Below are 20,550 nucleotides of genomic sequence, written 5' to 3'. Positions count from 1 at the left end.
TATAAAAAAAAAATAAAAAATGGGTCAACATTATATTATGTTAATGTAGCTCTGAAGTACGAATAATGGAATAATGAAATTGCAGTGTTTCCTTTTAAAATAAAGAAAAAGAAAAAAATGAACTTGGGGCCAAATGTATTAACCCGCAATTTGCAGGAGATGGTGCAATTTTTGGGAGATAGTTATTGATTTTAAAGCAGCAATTACTTCAGGGACAAAACCAGTTTGGTAATAATAATAATAAAAATAATAATAATAATAGTTTAAACCAGTTGTTTCCAAGCTTTTTTGAATCACGGCGCCCTAGAATATCAGATTAATTTTCACGGCACCCCTAGGCCAAAAATTTCTTATTGAGAAATTTAGAAATAAATATTATATTAAGTAGATCGCGTTTATATGTCATCATTAGGGTCAGTTGTGTGGTGAGGGACAAGATTTGCTCCTGTTTGGCCACATATTTTATGACTGGCAGCCACCAGCACTGGTTTTGCCTATTATATTGACCATGAATAATTTGAATTGGTCCTGGACCACCAACCCAGGGCACCCCGGCAAGTGTCCTGAGGCACCCCAGGGAGCCACGGCACACAGTTTGGGAACCTCTGGTTTATACAGCAAATGTATCTAGAACTCTGTACAATTGTGGAGGTTACATGTACTTGGGTGCCTTGGATCTGTGCAGGGCGCAATGAAATATATAGAGTATCAAAGCATTTTGCAGTGAAACATCTGCCTACTGTAAGAAAACACTGTTTCAGTCTTAGCCCATGGGCCTTTCAACAAGGTAATGACCTTAAACACACAGCTATGGACAGTGGTTGAAGTGAAAATTTTTGAAGTGTGGGTATGGAAAAGTGAAGGGTGTAATACTGCGTGCAGGGGGCATGACCACTCAAAAGGGTGTGTGTCCTTAAGTGTATTGTACCTAACCATGGGGGTCATTCCGAGTTGTTCGCTCGGTATTTTTTTCTCGCAACGGAGCGATTAGTCGCTAATGCACATGCGCAATGTCCGCAGTGCAACTGCGCCAAGTAAATTTGCTATGCAGTTTGGTATTTTACTCACGGCATTACGAGGTTTTTTCTTCGTTCTGGTGATCGGAGTGTGATAGACAGGAAGTGGGTGTTTCTGGGCGGAAACTGGCCGTTTTATGGGAGTGTGTGAAAAAACGCTACCGTTTCTGGGAAAAACGCGGGAGTGGCTGGAGAAACGGAGGAGTGTCTGGGCGAATGCTGGGTGTGTTTGTGATGTCAAACCAGGAATGACAAGCACTGAACTGATCGCACTGGCAGAGTAAGTCTCGAGCTACTCAGAAACTGCACAGAGAAGTATTTTCGCAATATTGCGAATCTTTCGTTCGCAATTTTGATAAGCTAAGATTCACTCCCAGTAGGCGGCTGCTTAGAGTGTGCAAAGCTGCTAAAAGCAGCTTGCGAGCGAACAACTTGGAATGACCCCCCATATACCCCTTATACACATTATGCACCACAATAGTGGGACCACTTATAAGTACTGGTGCCCTTTACATATTATGCCACACGGAATGAGACAAAATTCACATTATGCCAATGGTTGCTTACACATATGCCAGGTACAGCCAAATATACACATTACACCAGGAACAGCCCCTTACATATTACGCCAGGTATAGCTCCATACACACATTACACCAAGTAGAGCCCCTTATACACATTATTCCAGGAACAGCTCTGTACACACATTATGCCAGGTACAGCCCCGTACACACATTATGCCAGGTACAGCCCCTTACACACATTACGCCATGTACAGCCAAATATACTTATTATGCCAGGTACAGCCCTGTACACACATTATGCAAGGTACAGCCCCGTACACACATTATGCCAGGTAGAGCCAAATATACTTATTATGTCAGGTACAGCCCTGTAAACACATTACACAAGGAACAGACCCTTACACACATTATGCCATGTACAGCCAAATATACTTATTATGCCACGTACAGCCCTGTACACACATTATGCAAGGTACAGCCCCGTACACACATTATGCCAGGTACAGCCAAATATACTCATTACACCAGGTACAGCCCCATACACACATTACACCATGGTAGAGCCCCTTACATTACGCCACAGGCTATACACATTATGTTAGGACAGGTGTGTATGTGCTACTGCTCCTCAATCTGTGCACTCACCAAACCCATCCCCCCAGATAAAGGCAGCACTCACCACAGGGACATGGCAGGGGTGGAGGAGAAGACGGGAGGCTGCAGTGTCGTGTTTGGGCACCAGCGGCTCTGGGTGCGAGAAGCAGGTGAACCCCACGTGGGCACCTGGCAGGCTCCAGCGGCAGTGGTGTAAACTGGCCACACCCCAGCGGGCTACAGTGGTGCTGGTGGTGGCAGAACACTAATGCCAGAAGGATGGCCACCCCCCTCCTCCTGCTGCTCATTCTCCCCTCCTCCTGCTGCTCAGTGCTGCTGCCTCTACAGTTACTGTAAAAGAAAAATCAGGGTCAGTGGCAAAGTGCCTGTATGCAATACCATTGTATACCGGCCCACTTGGACCACTGGCTATGGATGAAAACATAACATTTGACCAGAGGTTAAAGTGAGCCTGGAACATGGCAGAACTGCGTATCATCAGTTCCATTTGGAGCCGGAATGCAGTTCCACCTCCTCTGGCTCACCTAACTCAGAGAGATGCTGGGCACCCACTGAGATTTTGTTACCAGCGGGTGCCCAGCTTTTTCCCCTCAGTGGCCGCCGGAGGCCAGAGCTCACTCCTGAGCTCTGGATTCCAGCTCAGGCAGTGTGGGGCTGTGCGGGGCTATGGGAGAGACGTCATGATGTCTCTCCCATAGTTCTGAGAAGCGGGCGGCCAGGCGGAGGTCAGCGGTCTGATAGCAGGAGCGGGGCTGGTGAGTATTGTGTTTTTTTGTGTGTATGCAGGGCCGAAACTAGGGGGGGGCTAGGGGGGCAGGCGACCTGGGCACCGGATTGGAGGGGGCGCCGAGACCCCCTAACACCCGCCGCGGCACTTTTAAACCCCCTTCTCCCGAGTGCCCAGCTCGGGGGGCGGGGTTTCGCGGAATGACGCGATTGCGTCGTGACGTCACTGCGCAAACGCGTCATTCCACGAAACCCTGCCGGAGGAGGGAGAAGGGGGAGCCACGCAGACGAGGAGGGAGAGGCGGCTGAAGAGCGGCGAGAACCGCTTCAAATGTAAGTCAGCCCCTCTCCCTTCCTCTCTCTCTCTCTCTCTCTCCCTCCACCACCTGCCGCAATGTGTAAAATGGGGACCTATGCCTGCCGCAATGTGTAAAATGGGGACACTTGCCAACGTACTGTGTAAAATGGGGACCTGTGCCTGCCGCAATGTGTAAAATGGGGACACTTGCCAGCGTACTGTGTAAAATGGGGACCTGTGCCTGCCGCAATGTGTAAAATGGGGACACTTGCCAGCGTACTGTGTAAAATGGGGACCTGTGCCTGCCGCAATGTGTAAAATGGGGACACTTGCCAGCGTACTGTGTAAAATGGGGACCTGTGCCTGCCGCAATGTGTAAAATGGGGACACTTGCCAGCGTACTGTGTAAAATGGGGACCTGTGCCTGCCGCAATGTGTAAAATGGGGACACTTGCCAGCGTACTGTGTAAAATGGGGACCAGTGCCTGCCGCAATGTGTAAAATGGGGACACTTGCCAGCGTACTGTGTAAAATGGGGACCTGTGCCTGCCGCAATGTGTAAAATGGGGACACTTTTTCCTGCCGCAATGTGTAAAATGGTGACACTTTTTCCTGCCGCAATGTGTAAAATGGGGACACTTTTTCCTGCCGCAATGTGTAAAATGGGGACACTTGCCAGCATACTGTGTAAAATGGGGACACGTGCCTGCCGCAATGTGTAAAATGGGGACACTTTTTCCTGCCGCAATGTGTAAAATGGGGACACTTGCCAGCGTACTGTGTAAAATGGGGACACGTGCCTGCCGCAATGTGTAAAATGGGGACACTTTTTCCTGCCGCAATGTGTAAAATGGGGACACCTGTCTGCCGCAATGTGTAAAATGGGGTCACCTGTCTGCCGCAATGTGTAAAATGGGGACACTTTTTCCTGCCGCAATGTGTAAAATGGGGACACCTGTCTGCCGCAATGTGTAAAATGGGGAATGGGGACACTTGCCTGTCGTACTGTGTAAAATGGGGACACTTTTTCCTGGATAGTAAATTTATGTTAGAAAAGGCAGTTTTTCAGGTAAAAAAAGTTCTGAAAGAGATATATATATATATATATATATATATATATATATAATATTTTTATTCATTTATTTATTTTAATTTTTTTTTATTATTATTTTTATTTATTTATTGTAAAAGAATTTTTACCCCGGGTGACAAAAATCCTAGTTTCGGCCCTGGTGTATGTATGTGTGTAAGCAGTGCTACTAGGGGGCACATGTACTGGGGGCACAACTACTGGGGGCACAATTACTGAGGACACAACTACTGGGGCAGAACTACAGGCGGCACATCTACTGGGAGCACATCTACTGGGGGCACATCTACTGGGGCACAACTACTGAATGCATATCTACTGGGAGCACATCTACTGGGGACACAACTACTGGGGGGCACATCTACTAGGAGCACAACTACTGGGGACACATGTACTGGGAGCGCATATACTGGGGGCACAACTACTGAGGGCACAACTACTGGGGGCACATCTACTGGGGGCACGACTACTGGGGGCACATCTACTGGGGGCATAACTTCTGACTGGGGCATATCTACTGGAAGCTTAATTGCAGGGGGCATAACTACTAGGGGCATATCTACTGGGGGCATATCTACTGGGGGAACATCCACGGTGGGCATAACTACTAGGGCATATCTACTGGAGGCATATCTACTGGGGGCATATCTTCAGGGGGTATAACTACTAGGGGCATATCTACTAGGGGCATATCTACTGGGGGAACATCCATGGTGGGCACAACTACTGGGTGAACATCTACTGGGGGCACAATTACTGGGGGCACACTACTGGGGGCATATCTACTGGGGGGCACAACTACTGGGGGCACAACTACTGGGGGCACATTTACTGAGTGCACATCTACTGGCAGCACATCTACTGGGGGGCACATCTACTGGGGGCACAACTACTGGGGGCACATCTACTGGGGCAAAAGTACTGGGGGCACATCTACTGGTGGCACAACTACTGGGGGCACATCTACTGGGGTCACATCTACTGTGGGCACAACTACTGGTTGCACATCTACTGGGGACATATCTACTGGGGGCACAAGTACAGGGGGAACATATACGGTGGGCACAACTACTGGGTGCTCATCTACTGGGGGCATATCTACTGGGGGCACAACTACTGGGGGCACATCTACTGGGGGCACGACTACTGGGGGCACATCTACTGGGGGCATAACTTCTGAGTGGGGCATATCTACTGGGGGATTAACTGCAGGGGGCATAACTACTAGGGGCATATCTACTAGGGGTATAACTACTGACTGGGGGCATAATCATGGGGGCATAACTAATGGGGGCAAATCTACTGGGGCATAACTACGGGGGCATATATACTGGGGGCATAACTACTGACTGGAGGCAAATCTACTGGGGGGCATTACTGCTGGGGGCATCACTACACTGGGGCATTACCACTGGGGGCATACTGCTGGGGGCACAATTAATGAGGGCATTGCATAGGGGCACTTAATAAGGGGCATCACTCCTGGGGACATAAGGGTCACTACTACTACTGGGGGCACTGTATAAGGGGCACCAATACTATGAGCTCTACATAAGGGACACTGCAACTGTGGGCACTACCACAACAGTGGGCATTGCATAAGGTGCACTACTACTGAGGGCATTGTATAAGGGGCACTATTGTTGTGGGCATTATGTGTATTTGGGGTGCTACTACTGTGGGCTTTGTGTATAAGGGGCCCTAATGTGTGTCATAACAAGAACACTACTCTGTGGTTTAATGTGAATAAGATTGTGCTACCGTGTGGACTAATTAGAATTGGGGATACTATTGGGTGACCCTGCCCCTTTTTTTAAATTAAACAATCCCTTTATTTCACGGGCATGTGTGCGTGTGTGTGTGTGTGTGTGTGTGTGTGTGTGTGTGTGTGTGGGGGGGGGGGGGGGGGGGTTGAGTTCCACATCCTTTCTAGGACCACTTTAAGTACTGCATTGGACTGTTCTGAAGTGGCCTCTATGAGATCTGATCTGAATCCTGTTGAACACCTCTGAAAATAATTGAAACATGTAGTCTAGAGAAGGCACTTACCAAACCTGAGACAGCTGGAGCAATTTGCTCCGGAACAGTGTTACACACTACCTGTTGATAGATGCAGAAGTCAGTTGAGAGCTACAGAAATCACTTGATTGCAGTGATTCCCTGTAAAATTGCTTACCACATGGGCACATCATACAGTATACTGTACTACCATGTTTATACCTACTGTATATTATCCAAGCAAAATATGTTTTCTATATATCATGTCACTAGCATGGGTTACCTTGAGAAGCCCCATAACACTTTACATTGGGAAAGAAATGCATATTGCAGGAATGGCCCCCTATTCGAAGACCAGGACCAATGCTAAATAGCATGTCCCATTAAATTCACTGGCTGGAAGCATAATGCTGATTGTGTCTTTGGGATAGCTGGTGAGCATGCTTATCTTGGTAAAAACATTTAGCTTTTATGTTATCAGTGGAATTCTAACAAATTAGGTTGCACTATCAGGTCAAGAAAAAGCCTCTCACCCGGCGAAACATACGTCCGAGGGAACTGCAGAGCATGTCCGTGATCTGTGCATAGTGGCTTACCCCTGCACTAAGGTTCATTATGCCTCCAGATGAAATGTAATTCAGAATAAGATAAATTCCAATTTGAAAAGATGTCTTTGTCTTTAGCAAAAATTTGAAATTACCCGGATACCTTACAAAACTAATGTACAGTGATGATTACTAATTTGCTTTGTTTCATGCCAGGGGTGTATCTACCTATTGGCCAGGATGGCACTCGCCAGGGGCGCCAGGCAAGGTGGGGGCGCCGCCTGGCTGTGCCACCCGCGGCCAAAGGATAGAAAAGCCGTACTGTCAGACTGTACTTGGTGAGAGTCTGTTACTGCTGGAGCGGCGCTGATGTCCAGCAGCACCGCACTTGTAATCAGACTCAAAATAAACTACAGCTCCCAGCAGCCCTTGTTGCTAGGAGCTCCTTGCAGCAAGGGCTGCTGGGAACTGTAGTTTATTGTGAGTCTGCTTACAAATACGGTGCTGCCGGACACTAGTCTGATCACTAGTGCAGTGCGGTGCTGCCGGACACTAGTCTGATCACTAGTGCAGTGCGGTGCTGCCGGACACTAGTCAGATCACTAGTGCAGTGCGGTGCTGACGGACACCGGAGCTGCGGCGGCAGTAACAGACTCTCACCAGGTACACAGCAATTGTTATACAGCACAGTGCTATAGATCTATTCGTTGTTGAAGATAATAAAAAAGTGTCAGTGTTTGGGAGAAGGGACTGTAGTACCTGGAAAACTACACAATTTTTATGCATGTTAGATGTAAGTAAGTAGTAAGTAAGCGAAAACTTTAACTTGTTGAGTGTAATAAAGAAAATACATATCTTACCTATTTCCAGGCCAGGATCAAGGAAACGTATATCAGTTAATTGTATAATTGATCATTTCATCTTGGAAGTGATGGCACCCTGATGTTTCTTCTAACAGGAAACACTTCCACCATCCAACTAATGGTGTTTGGTTAATGGCTGGGTCCATTTGAGGCTCAGCTCACAGCATCTCATTAGCATTTCATTCAGGATGCAGTTAAGATGCCGGCATTTGGCATCCCGGCGATCGGAAAGCTGACGCCAGCATCCCGACACTGCTCGGAATGCTGGTGCTGGCATCCCAACATAGATAGCGATGCAGAATGGCAAAATCCGGATTGAGTTGGTGCCAAAGTCTGTACTGGCAAGCCACGTGGGAGGGTTATGGTTAGGCTGTGAGGGTGGGAGGGCTAGGGTTAGGCTGCAGGGAGGGAGATTAGGAAGGTTGGGTTAGGGTTAGGCACCACTGAAGAAGCTTTTGGGGGAGGGGGGCAGGTTAAGGTAAGGCTGTGGGAAAGGTGGGTTAGGGGGGAGGGATGGTGTACCGTGAATACGAGACACTACTGTGCGGTGTAATGTGAATGAGGGACACTACTGTGTGGCAAATTTTAATTGGAAGTACTATTGTGTCCACACCCTTCCCCCACAAGACCATGCCCCATTTCCAATTCTCACACCTTATTCCAAATGTGTGTAGGGGGGGCGCCAGCCCCTTACTTTGCCAGGGGCGCTCGGACCCCTAGATACACCCCTGTTTCATGTCTACTCTAATATAAAGAAATTAAACATTGTTCTCTATTAGAGTTTGAAAGTTTCCATTATTCTACCTCTCCCTCTATTTTGCTGCTAAGCACACTTTGGGGGTAATTCCAATTTGATCGCAGCAGGAATTTTGATAGCAGTTGGGCAAAACCATGGAGGTCATTTCGAGTTGGTCGCTCGCAAGCGGATTTTAGCAGATTTGCTCATGCTAAGCCGCCGCCTACTGGGAGTGAATCTTAGCATCTTAAAATTGCGAACGATGTATTCGCAATATTGCGATTACACACCTCGTAGCAGTTTCTGAGTAGCTCCAGACTTACTCGGCATCTGCGATCATTTCACTGCTTGTCGTTCCTGGTTTGACGTCACAAACACACCCAGCGTTCGCCCAGACACTCCCCCATTTCTCCGGCCACTCCTGCGTTTTTTCCGGAAACGGTAGCGTTTTTTCCCACATGCCCATAAAACGGCCTGTTTCCGCCCAGTAACACCCATTTCCTGTCAATCACATTACGATCGCCAGAACGATGAAAATGCCGTGAGTAAAATTCCTAAGTGCATAGCAAATTTACTTGGCGCAGTCGCAGTGCGGACATTGCGCATGCGCATTAAGCGTAAAATCGCTGCGATGCGAAGATTTTTACCGAGCGAACAACTCGGAATGACCTCCCATGTGCACTGCAGGGGAGGCAGATATAACATGTGCAGAGAGAGTTAAGGTGCTTACACACGGAGAGATTTTGACTATGAGAGATTTTGACTGAGAGATTTCCCTTGAACTGGCAGTCAGAGATTTTGACTAACTTTACCAGAGATTTTGTCTAACGATGGAAGAGATTTTGGCTATGGGAGATTTTGGCTATGGGAGATTTTGACTATCTCATTTAAATAAGGGGATGAGTGGGGGAGTGTCATATATAGGACGATTTTACAGGGTGGCTGGTATTTAAATAGCTAAAAGTTTTTTTTTTTAAATTGCGTTGGGTCCCCCCTCCTATGTATAACCAGCCTCGGGCTCTTTGAGCCAGTCCTGGTTGTTAAAATACAGAGGAAAAAATGAGTAGGGTTCCCCCATATTTAGACAACCAGCACCGGGCTCTGCGTCCGGTCCTGGTTTAAAAAATATGGGGGACAAAAGACATAGGGGTCCCCCGTATTTTTAAAACCAGCACCGGGCTCCACTAGCCAGGGAGATAATGCCACAGCCGTGGGACACTTTTATATTGGTCCCTGCGGCCATGCCATTACCCCCCCAACTAGTCACCCCTGGCCGGGGTACACTGGAGGAGTGAGGACCCCTTAAATCAAGCGGTCCCCCCTCCAGCCACCCAAGGGCCAGGGGAGAAGCCCGAGGCTGTCCCCCCCATCCGTGGGCGGTGGATGGGAGGCTGATAGCCTTTCAAAATGACATAAAAAGAATATTGTCTTTTGCTGTGGAACTACAAGTCCCAGCAAGCCTCCCCCGCATGCTGGTACTTGGAGAACCACAAGTACCAACATGCGAGGAAATAACGGGCCCGCTGGTACCTGTAGTTCCACAACAAAAGAAATACCCAAATAAAAACACAATTCACACACCGTGAAAGTAAAACTTTATTTAAACACACTTACACACTCACACATACTTACCTACATCCCACGCCGCCAATCACGTCCCCTTGTCCAGTAGAATCCAATAGGAGTACCTGTAAAAAAAAACAAAAAAAAAATCCCCTTTTTACACATTACGGCAGACAGCGTCCCCTTTTTACACATTACGGCAGACAGCGCACCCATTTTACACATTACAGCAGACAGCGCGCCCATTGTACACATTACGGCAGACAGCGCACCCATTTTACACATTACAGCAGACAGCGCACCCATTGTACACATTACGGCAGACAGCGCACCCATTTTACACATTACTGCAGACAGCGCACCCATTTTACACATTACGGCACACAGCGCACCCATTGTACACATTACGGCAGACAGCGCACTCCACCATCATGCCTGCGGGACAACAGCAGCCGGGACAACAGCAAGCAGCCCCGCCACCCACCAGGCAGCAGAGCACCATCTCCGTCTCGCTCTCTCCTCCCTCCCCCCCCCAGGGACAGCTATGGACACACCACATAGCTGCTCTCCACCCCCCACCCCCACCCCCGCACTAGCTGTCACCATCTCTCAGGGCCAGCCACGGACACAACACACAGCTCTGGCCAAGCGCACCCCCCTCACAGCAGCTACGGACAGAGCGCACCACCGGCCGGCCGCCGCCTACCCCCCCTCCCCCTCCGGCCAGCAACGGACACACCACACAGCGCACAAGGATCTGTCCATGCGCCGCCGCCCCCCCCGGCTGTCAGCAGCCCTCAGGAATAGACCACCGCCCGGCCGCCGCCGCAAAGCTCCCCCCGGACCTGCAACGGCTGTCGGCTGTCAGCTTGAAACGCACAGCGCTTCCACCATCATCTCCCCCCCTTCCCCACCTCACGGAGCAGCAGCTAGGCAGAGGAGAGCAGCGGGAATTGGCCAGGCACCTCGTAATCATACTCACGTCTGGAGCTCCTGAATGCTGCTGGCTCTTCCCTCTTCAGTCTCCGCACACTGAGCTATGGGCGGCGGTGAGCGGCTAGAAGGAAACAGATCGCTATCGCTGGGAAAAATCGCTTGTGCACACAAAATATGAGCGATTTTAACTAACTTTTTCAGCAACATAGTCTAAATTGACTTGCCTGCACTGTCTATTTTTCCCAGCGATAGCGACCTGGCGGGGACGCGCATCGCTATCGCTGCTTGTGTACACACGGAGCGATATGCACTAACTTTCTGAGCGATTTTGACTATATAGTCAAAATCGCTCTCCTATATCGCTCCGTGTGTATGCACCTTTAGATTTGGGTGTGGTGTGTTCAATCTGCAATCTAATTTGCAGTGTAAAAATAAAGCAGCCAGTATTTACCCTGCACAGAAACAAAATAACCCACCCAAATCTAACTGTCTCAGCAAATGTTATATCTGCCTCCCCTGCAGTGCACATGGTTTTGGCCAATTGCTAAAAAATTTCCTGCTGCGATCAACTTGGAATTACCACCTTTTTTTGTTACTTTGCAACTGGAAATTTTTAATACAAACTGCTACTTTGTTGTTTGTATCTCTAATTTTTAGTTTCCAAGCTACAATTGTACTGTACACTACATGTGAATCTGGCACAGTGAGAAATGTTTAGGCAGACAAACTTATGAATGTTAAACTCATAAAACTATTCTGCATTATGTGTATATATATATATATATATATATATATATATATATATTGATATGCAAAGCCCGGCACTCCTCAAATTTTGCACGTGCCCCGGTGCCTTCAGTATAAAGAATGGCTATGCTGAAAAAATGGCTGCGGCACTCAGGGTCTTGTAAGAAAGCAAGTTGTATTATAGAATCACAACAAAGAACACCAACGTTTCAGGGTGTCTAACCGCTTTATCAAGATGTGAGACACACCGTAACGTTGGTGTTCTATGTTGTGATTCTATAATACAACTTGCATTCTTACAAGACCCTGAGTGCCGCAGCCATTTTTTCAGCATATATATATATATATATATATATATAGTGTACATCATGGTCCGCACAACACTATAATCATCTCATGCAGGGTGCCCGGTTTGAGGTAATTCAATATAAGTACAACCACACCATGAGGCTCCAACTGGGGCTATGTTGCAGAAGAAACCAGCACTCCTTCAATATCCAAACGTTTTTATGCCATTTCAAATAATATGACAAACTTTTTGGTGCAAAAAACAGCAGCTTGGAAACAAAGTTCTACCAATGGTACAAGTCTCACATGTCCTGAGTCATGCTGGGGATATGGATCTGACCCTGCAGGGTCTCCCTACAGCTGTTTCGGCTACCGCCGTCTTCAGGGGAGAAGACGGCGGTAGCCGAAACAGCTGTAGGGAGACCCTGCTGGGTCAGATCCATATCCCCAGCATGACTCAGGACACGTGAGACTTGTACCATTGATGGAGCTTTGTTTCCAAGCTGCTGTTTTTTGCACCAAAAAGTTTGTCATATTATTTGAAATGGCATAAAAACGTTTGGATATTGAAGGAGTGCTGGTTTCTTCTGCAACGTAGCCCCAGTTGGAGCCTCATGGTGTGGTTGTACTTATATATATATATATATATATATACTTCCAGTATATGCCGGCACTCAAATCACAGCAGCTTGCTCTGGTGCCCGTTAAAGCAAAGAAATAGCAGTCCAATTGAAAACGACACTCAGACAGAAAAAACGTAGAAAAAAGTTTAATTCATCCCATTAACGTTTCGGGGCAGCAAGCCCCGTCCTCAGAATGGACAGAAATGAAATACAAGAACACTTACCGCAATAAATAGAGACCCACACCGGCGGCGTTTCCTCCCATCGCCTACTCCCTCGCGTTCCGGTCCCACTGCTCTGTCCGCGACGTCATTTCCGCATCCGCCGCTGATGGTTGCTAAGGGAACGCTTTGGTATGCGTTCCACCGTCAGCCAATCACTGGATCCACCTCAATAAGGAATAGGAGGCTCGAGCAGGGGAGATTCTGCAAAGGGAGAGGGGAGGGTTGGAAGCACCGAGAAATGAAAATATTAACCATACCGTCCCCATACCTAATGTATAGGAGCAAAAAACACATATTTAACAAAACAAAACTAAATTAAGAACATGTGCTGAGATTGAAAAAACATACATGTATCAGACATCTGTAGCAAAAAACATATATAGCAAAAAACATACTATTAGCCATAAACGATACATCACAAGATATCAGAATATACGTATCTTCACAACGCAATTGACCAGCAAAAAAAGATATAAATAAGATATAAATATTCAGAGTTCAAAACTACATCAATGTACTCCAATTAATTTTCTCATTAAGGCCACCTGGAGATATAGTCCCCAAACGGGTAATCCAGCGTGCTTCCTTAATAAGTAGGGATTTAGATCTATCACCCCCACGAATTGATAGGGGGACATGATCAATCATGAAATACCTGAGGGATTCTAAGGAGTGGCCAGCCTGTTTGAAATGTTTGGCCACCGGCTGATCAACAAACTTGCCCTCAAGGATCAGTTTAATCGCTGATCTGTGGGCAGCCATTCGTTCTGAAAATTTACGAATGGTTTGCCCAACATAAAACAGTCCACAGGGGCAGATAATGATGTAGATGACATGGGTGGTGGAACATGTGAGAACAAATCTAATATCATATTTTTTGTTCTTATGATGGGGATGTTGGAAGGCTTTGCAAGAAAACATATACCTACAGGTAGTGCATCCACTGCAGCGATAGCAGCCGGGTGCTTTATAATGGACATTGGGCAAATGAGAAACCCCAATCCCTGTGATATCAGTTCTCACCACCCTGTCTCTAATGTTCCTCCCCCGTCTGAAAGCCATCATAGGAGTAAACTGTTTAAGACCTTTCAAATCTGAATCAGTGGAAACAATGGGCCATAATGCCTGGGTGGCCCGTCTCATAATGGGGTTAGAGGTGGAGAAGTCACAAGGAAAAGGGATTTTAGGTCTACGTTTTTTCTGTCTCTGAGTGCCGTTTTCAATTGGACTGCTATATATATATATATATATATATATGTATATATATATATATATTTCCAATGCAGTCCACACTCTCCACAATTGCTGGGGTAGCATCCAAATATAGACTGAGTCTCCATGGCTCGTCTATTTCAATATAGAATATAGATATAACAGGAGCACTCACCAGTCTTCATAACTCATTTAATGGATCAAATTGTCAGCATAGCAGAAGTGGTCACATCAAGGTTTCGGTCTCATTTGAGACCTTTGTCAAGATCACATCACAAGTCAAATGAACCACATATATACCCATATAGCACTCCCACCAATTAGTAAAAAACACCACCATCACAATTAAAATATGCATCTCACCATATATAAACATAGGTATATCTCCAGAGGTCCTAAGAACATCACAAAGCATACTAATTCCTTTAAACACCTTTAATCGTGGAATCGACAGCAGAGTAGATGCCCACATCACTCAGAGTGGCGTGCGTTCCACCATGCACCACACTTCCGGTATCTGGAACGCAAGCCCCGGTCACCTGACCGGAAGTCCAGTGTCTCAATACAAACAGCGCTGTCTGATCACATCTACAGTTATCCCTATGATGCTGTCAATTTAGTACACACACCAAGTATTCAGTGCTTGCTACTTATGTGTCACAAGGACACAATCGAGCAGGCCAGATAATAGGCATTATTAATGTTTTATAATAAAACTTATAGTGGATGACAATTGTGCTCTCATAATGCCAAAAAGCTCAGGATATAGTAATCAATATATGTACTTTAAAACATATATGTGTGCATATAAACTCCGCTGTGGATAACCACATAAGGTTTGCTATAATAGGTTAAATGGAACTAGAAAGCACAGTCAACAAAAACAAGGGACACAGGCCATTTTTCAGAATCCGCAGACCACAAAAATACACACAAAAATAAATAAATAAATAAATAAAAAATAAAAAAATAATAATAGATACCAAAGTTCTTTTGTGCTTCAATCCCCAAAAAATACTGTAATGTATGCCATCATTCAAGCCCTGAGGGCACACAGTATCTAATCGATGGATCCACGCAGCCTCACTGCGGAGCAACATCTTTGCCCTGTCACCTCCCCTTCTCAATCCGATCAATGATCATACATTTAAGTGAGGCTAGAGTATGGTGGGCCTCAAGAAAGTGTCTCACCACTGGCTTATCAGAGTGTCCATCCGCCAGAGCCATTCTAATAGATAGGCGATGATTCGCCATCCTATAGCAAAATGAGCGAATAGTCTTGCTTACATAGACTAGGGAACATGGGCAGGTAAGTATATATACCACATAATCAGAAGTACAGCTCACTCATTTTCTGTCCATTGTGTGGATGGTAAAAGTATTCGCCTGCTGTCATACTTCTGCAGGTAGTGCAATTTATACATAGATAGCACCCCATTTTTTGTGTTGTTAGCCATGACTCCGGTCCAAATTTAGGCAACCTGTCTGGTTGCATTAGAATGTCCTTCAAGTTATGTCCTCATTTGAAGCTGATTAAAGACTTAACTGGTAAGTGCTTTGAAAGAGCAGGATCACTTTTCACAATTGGCCATAGGTTCTTTACAGCTTGTCTTACAACCGGGCCAGCAGTATCAAACGTCGTTGTGACCACAAAAGGATTTTGTAACTTTTGTTTCTTATTTAAATTTCCTTTATTAAAGATATTCAAAGCTTTGTGTAGACAGTTATTAATAGTCTGATTACTGTATCCACGTGAGGAGAACCTCAACCGCATTTCCTCTACTTGTACAGAGATGATGACTAGTAAAGTGTAACAGTGTGTTGCGGTCTGTCAGCTTCCTGTATAGCCTTTATCCGTACCCATTTTCAGTAGTATAGACAGTGACATCCAAAAAGTTAATATATTCCCTACTATACTCCACTGTGAATCTAATAGGTGAATCCAAGTTGTTAAGGTATCCCAGCATACCCAAAAGGGCAGGTTCATCACCTGTCCATATCAAGAACACATCATCAATAAATCGGCAGTAGAAGCCGATACTATCTCCAAACAATAGCAAAATACATGTATTCTCATAGTTGTCCATAAATAAATTTGCATAAGATGGCGTTATGTTACTGCCCATCGTGGTCCCCGCCGTTTGGAGATAGTATCGGCTGCCATATTGGAAATAATTATATGTAAGAGTCATCTCCAATAACTCAATCAAAAAGTCAACCAGTGGAGTAGTAATACTAGACTGAGCAGGAGCACGTCGAACAACTCCCAGGCCATCACTGTGTGGTATTATGGTGTATAAGGACGTTACAGCCATTGTGGCCAAAATCCGTTGGCCACTAACCAGAAGAGTATTAATAAGCCTCAAAAAGTAATTTGTGTCTTGTAAATAGCTGGAGGTTTTCTTAACACATGTCTGTAAAAAGCTATCCAGAAAAGAGAATTCATGGTGTTTAAAGGAATTAGTATGATTTTTGATGTTCTTAGAACCTCTGGAGATTATATACCTATGTTTATATATGGTGATATGCATATTTTAATTGTGATGGGGGTGTTTTTTTACTAATTGGTGGGAGGGCTATATGGGTATATATGTGGTTCATTTGACTTGTGATGTGATCTTGACAAAGGTCTCACGAGACCAAAATGTTGATGTGACCACTTCTGCTATGCTGACAATTTGATCCATTAAAAAGACTTCCATTATGAAGACTGGTGAGTGCTCCTGCTATATCTATATCTATCTATCTATCTATCTATCTATCTATCTATCTATCTATCTATCTATCTATCTATCTATCTATCTATCTAATATTCTGATTGTTTCTGTAAACAGATATTGAGCTTTATCAGCACTGTGATATCACTTCAGTCGGTGAAAGAGGTAACCTAGTAATCCTCTCATCGGCTGTGCTGGTTTCAATAACCAGCAGCCGAAAGCAGAAAGTAAAAGTTCTCAGACATAAACTAATTTTCTAAGGACTGGCATCAGTAGGAGTCTCTCAACCCCCATTCAATGCTTAGGCAAATGGGAGATAGCAGAACTCTGAAAGTACCGAAATAGTCCTGTCTACTCTATTTATCAATCTATTGACACCTGACTAACGTTATAATCATTTGATGAATTTATACAATCCTTGTTCATAACTATTAAAGGAAAAGGGAAAGGACCTTATTGCTTTTTAACTAGCTAGTGTTTTTATTATGTATGTCTTTGTCAATATTTCACCTCTGTAAGAGAACACTCTGTCCACTATATATGTAAAAACAACTTTATTGTGTGTGAATATATACCCCATCTTAGGAATTTTTTGAAAAGTATTTAATAAAGGTAAAGTTTTAATTCTCCATATATACTTATTCTCTGATAAAACGAACGTGCTTGACCACCTAAAGAGTTTCACCTATTACCCCTTAGGGGTTTCTGTCTTACTTTGCATTTTGAATCACTCTGTGGAAGCACCACCGCTTTGCATTAGTTATACTTACCTGTTATCTTTCAATTTGGTACTGTTGTTATCTTAGTTTAACATATTTGCCTGTGCAGTAATATTCTCGTTTTTATCATTCATTGAACTTGGCCTCCATAGGTTTGGGGCCTCATTGTTTTTTGGGCCCCTACCCTAGAAGACCATTATTAAAGAGGAGGTATGTTTTTAATGCTCTTCTTTCTTTTTGTAATGCATGCTGATAGGTAGAACTGCTCAAAACTTTTATGGTTTAGCTACCTGGGGGTAAATTTACCAGAGGTTGATTTTGTTTGTTTTGTTCGATGTTAGATCGATTTTAAATCGATTTTAATCGATGACGGGCTTCCAGGGTTAAAACACACATTTACTAACATTTAAAAATTAATATAAAAAAATTATCTGCTAGTAAATAGAAACATAGAAACATAGAATTTGTCGGCAGATAAGAACCACTTGGCCCATCTAGTCTGCCCCTTTTTTTTTTTTATATTATTTTTATCTCTAACCTTATTTGATCCTTATTTCTTTGTAAGGATATCCTTATGTCTATCCCATGCATGTTTAAATTGCTCTACTGTCTTAGCCTCTACCACCTCTGATGGGAGGCTATTCCACTTGTCCACTACCCTTTCTGTGAAAACATTTTTCCTCCAGTCTCAGTGCATGTCCTCGTGTCCTATTGCTTCTCTTCATTTGGAGAATGTTTCCCTCCTGGACTTTGTTAAAACCCTTGATATATTTGAAAGTTTCTATCATGTCCCCCCTTTCCCTTCTCTGCTCCAAACTATACATATTGAGATTTCTTAGTCTTTCTGGGTATGTTTTGTGATGTAGGCCATGCACCATTTTAGTTGCCCTCCTTTGTACAGTTTCTAATGTATTAATATCCTTTTGAAGATATGGCCTCCAGAACTTAATACAGTATTCTAGATGAGGCCGTACCAATGACCTATACAGTGGCATTATTACTTCTTTCTTTCTGCTGCTGATTCCTCTCCCAATGCAGCCAAGCATCTGACTAGCCTTCCTCATTGCCTTGTTACATTGCTTACCTGCCTTTAAGTCATCTGAAATAGTGACTCCTAGATCCCTTTCCTCCTCAGTAGTTTCCAGTATAGTGCCATTAATACTGTATTTAGCTTTAGGATTTTTGAGACCCAAGTGCATGATTTTGCATTTTTTGGCATTAAACTGTAATTGCCAGACTCTTGACCATTCCTCTAGTCTACCTAGATCCTCAATCATTTGTTTTACCCCACCTGGTGTGTCTACCCTGTTGCATACCTTTGTGTCATCTGCAAAAAGGCATACTTTCCCTTTAATGCCATTTGCAATGTCACCAATAAAGATATTAAAAAGCACTGGTCCAAGTACAGATCCCTGGGGTACTCCACTGGTAACATTTCCCTCCTGTGAATGCACTCCATTTACCACAACTCTCTGTTTTCTATCCTTCAACCAAGATCTTATCCATTCAATAATCCTAATATCCAATCCCAAACTTTCAAGTTTATTTAGCAGTCTGCGATGTGGAACTGTGTCAAAAGCCTTACTAAAGTCTAGATAAGCTATATCCATGGCTCCACCTTTATTCATCACTTTAGTCACACAATCAAAAAAGTCAATAAGATTTGTTTGACATGATCTCCCCCCAGTGAATCCATGCTGTTTGGGATCCAGTAAATTGCCGGATTTGAGATAATCTACAACTCTTTCTTTTAAGAGTGTTTCCATCAATTTCCCTACTACTGATATAAGACTCACTGGTCTGTAGTTGTTTGCCTCTTCCTTGCTTCCACTTTTGTGCAGTGGGACTACGTTTGCTCTTTTCCAGTCCCCTGGAATTACTCCTGTAGCTAATGACTGGTTGAATAATTCTGTCAATGGTGCTACCAGCACCTCTTTAAGTTCTTTTAGTATCCTTGGATGTATCCCATCTGGCCCCATAGATTTGTCCACTTTCAGCTTTGAGAGTTCTGTTAGGACCTTCTCCTCTGTAAATGTACTTGTTTCATTTTCCTGAATATCCTTGCAACTTAACTGTGGCCCCTTCCCCTCTCTTTCAGTAGTAAATACTGAGCAAAAATAATCATTAAGATGATCTGCTATTAAATTGTCTCCTTCAACAAGACTCCCAGTGTCCGTCTTTAGTTTTATAATTCCTCCTTTTGTTTTTCTCCTTTCGCTTATATACCTAAAAAAAGTCTTGCCTCCTTTACCCATTGACTGGGCCATTTTCTCCTCAGCTTGTGCCTTTGCACATCTGATTACCTTCTTTGTCTCCTTCTGTCTAACAAGATATATCTTTTTGTCTTCATTATTTTGTGTCTGCTTATATTTCCTAAAAGCCATCTTTTTTGCTCTCACAATATTTGCTACTTCTTTTGCAAACCAGACTGGCTTCCTTTTCCTTGTGTTTTTCCTAACAGTTTTGATACAAAGGTCTGTTGCCTTCAATATTGCACATTTTAATGTTTCCCACCTCTCCTGCACTGTTTCCAAATTCCTCCACTCTGCCAAAGAATCGCTTACACATTTTCCCATCCCTACAAAATCAGCCTTCCTAAAATCCAACACCTTTGTTTTTGTATGGGACGAGTCAGTCTCTGTCTTAATGCTGAACCATACTGCTCGATGATCACTGGATCCCAGGTTTTCACCCACTTTTACGTCCGATAATCTGTCTCCATTTGTAAGTATTAAGTCTAATATTGCGTCTTTCCGAGTGGGCTCCCTCACCAATTGGTGGAGGGATGGTCCCTGAAGGGAATTTAAAATGTTCCTACTTCTAGTGGAACTAGCAACAGACACCTCCCAGTTTACATCAGGAAGATTAAAGTCTCCCATGATTATTACCTCTCCTTTTAATGCCATTTTAGTTATGTCCTGCAATAGGTTCTTGTCAAGTTCCTCTTCCTGACCTGGTGGCCTGTATATCACGCTAACCCTGGAAGCCCTGGAAGCCTAAAATCGATTAAAATCTATTTTAAATAGAGATGTGTGGCTGGCACTTTTCATTTTTTGTGTTTCGGTTTTGGTTCTAATTCCACTTTCCTGTTTTGGTTGTGGCTTGGTTTT

This window comes from Pseudophryne corroboree, chromosome 4, assembly GCF_028390025.1.
Source record: "Pseudophryne corroboree isolate aPseCor3 chromosome 4, aPseCor3.hap2, whole genome shotgun sequence".
Lineage (NCBI taxonomy): Eukaryota > Metazoa > Chordata > Amphibia > Anura > Myobatrachidae > Pseudophryne > Pseudophryne corroboree.
Note: the sequence above shows the minus strand (reverse complement) of the source record.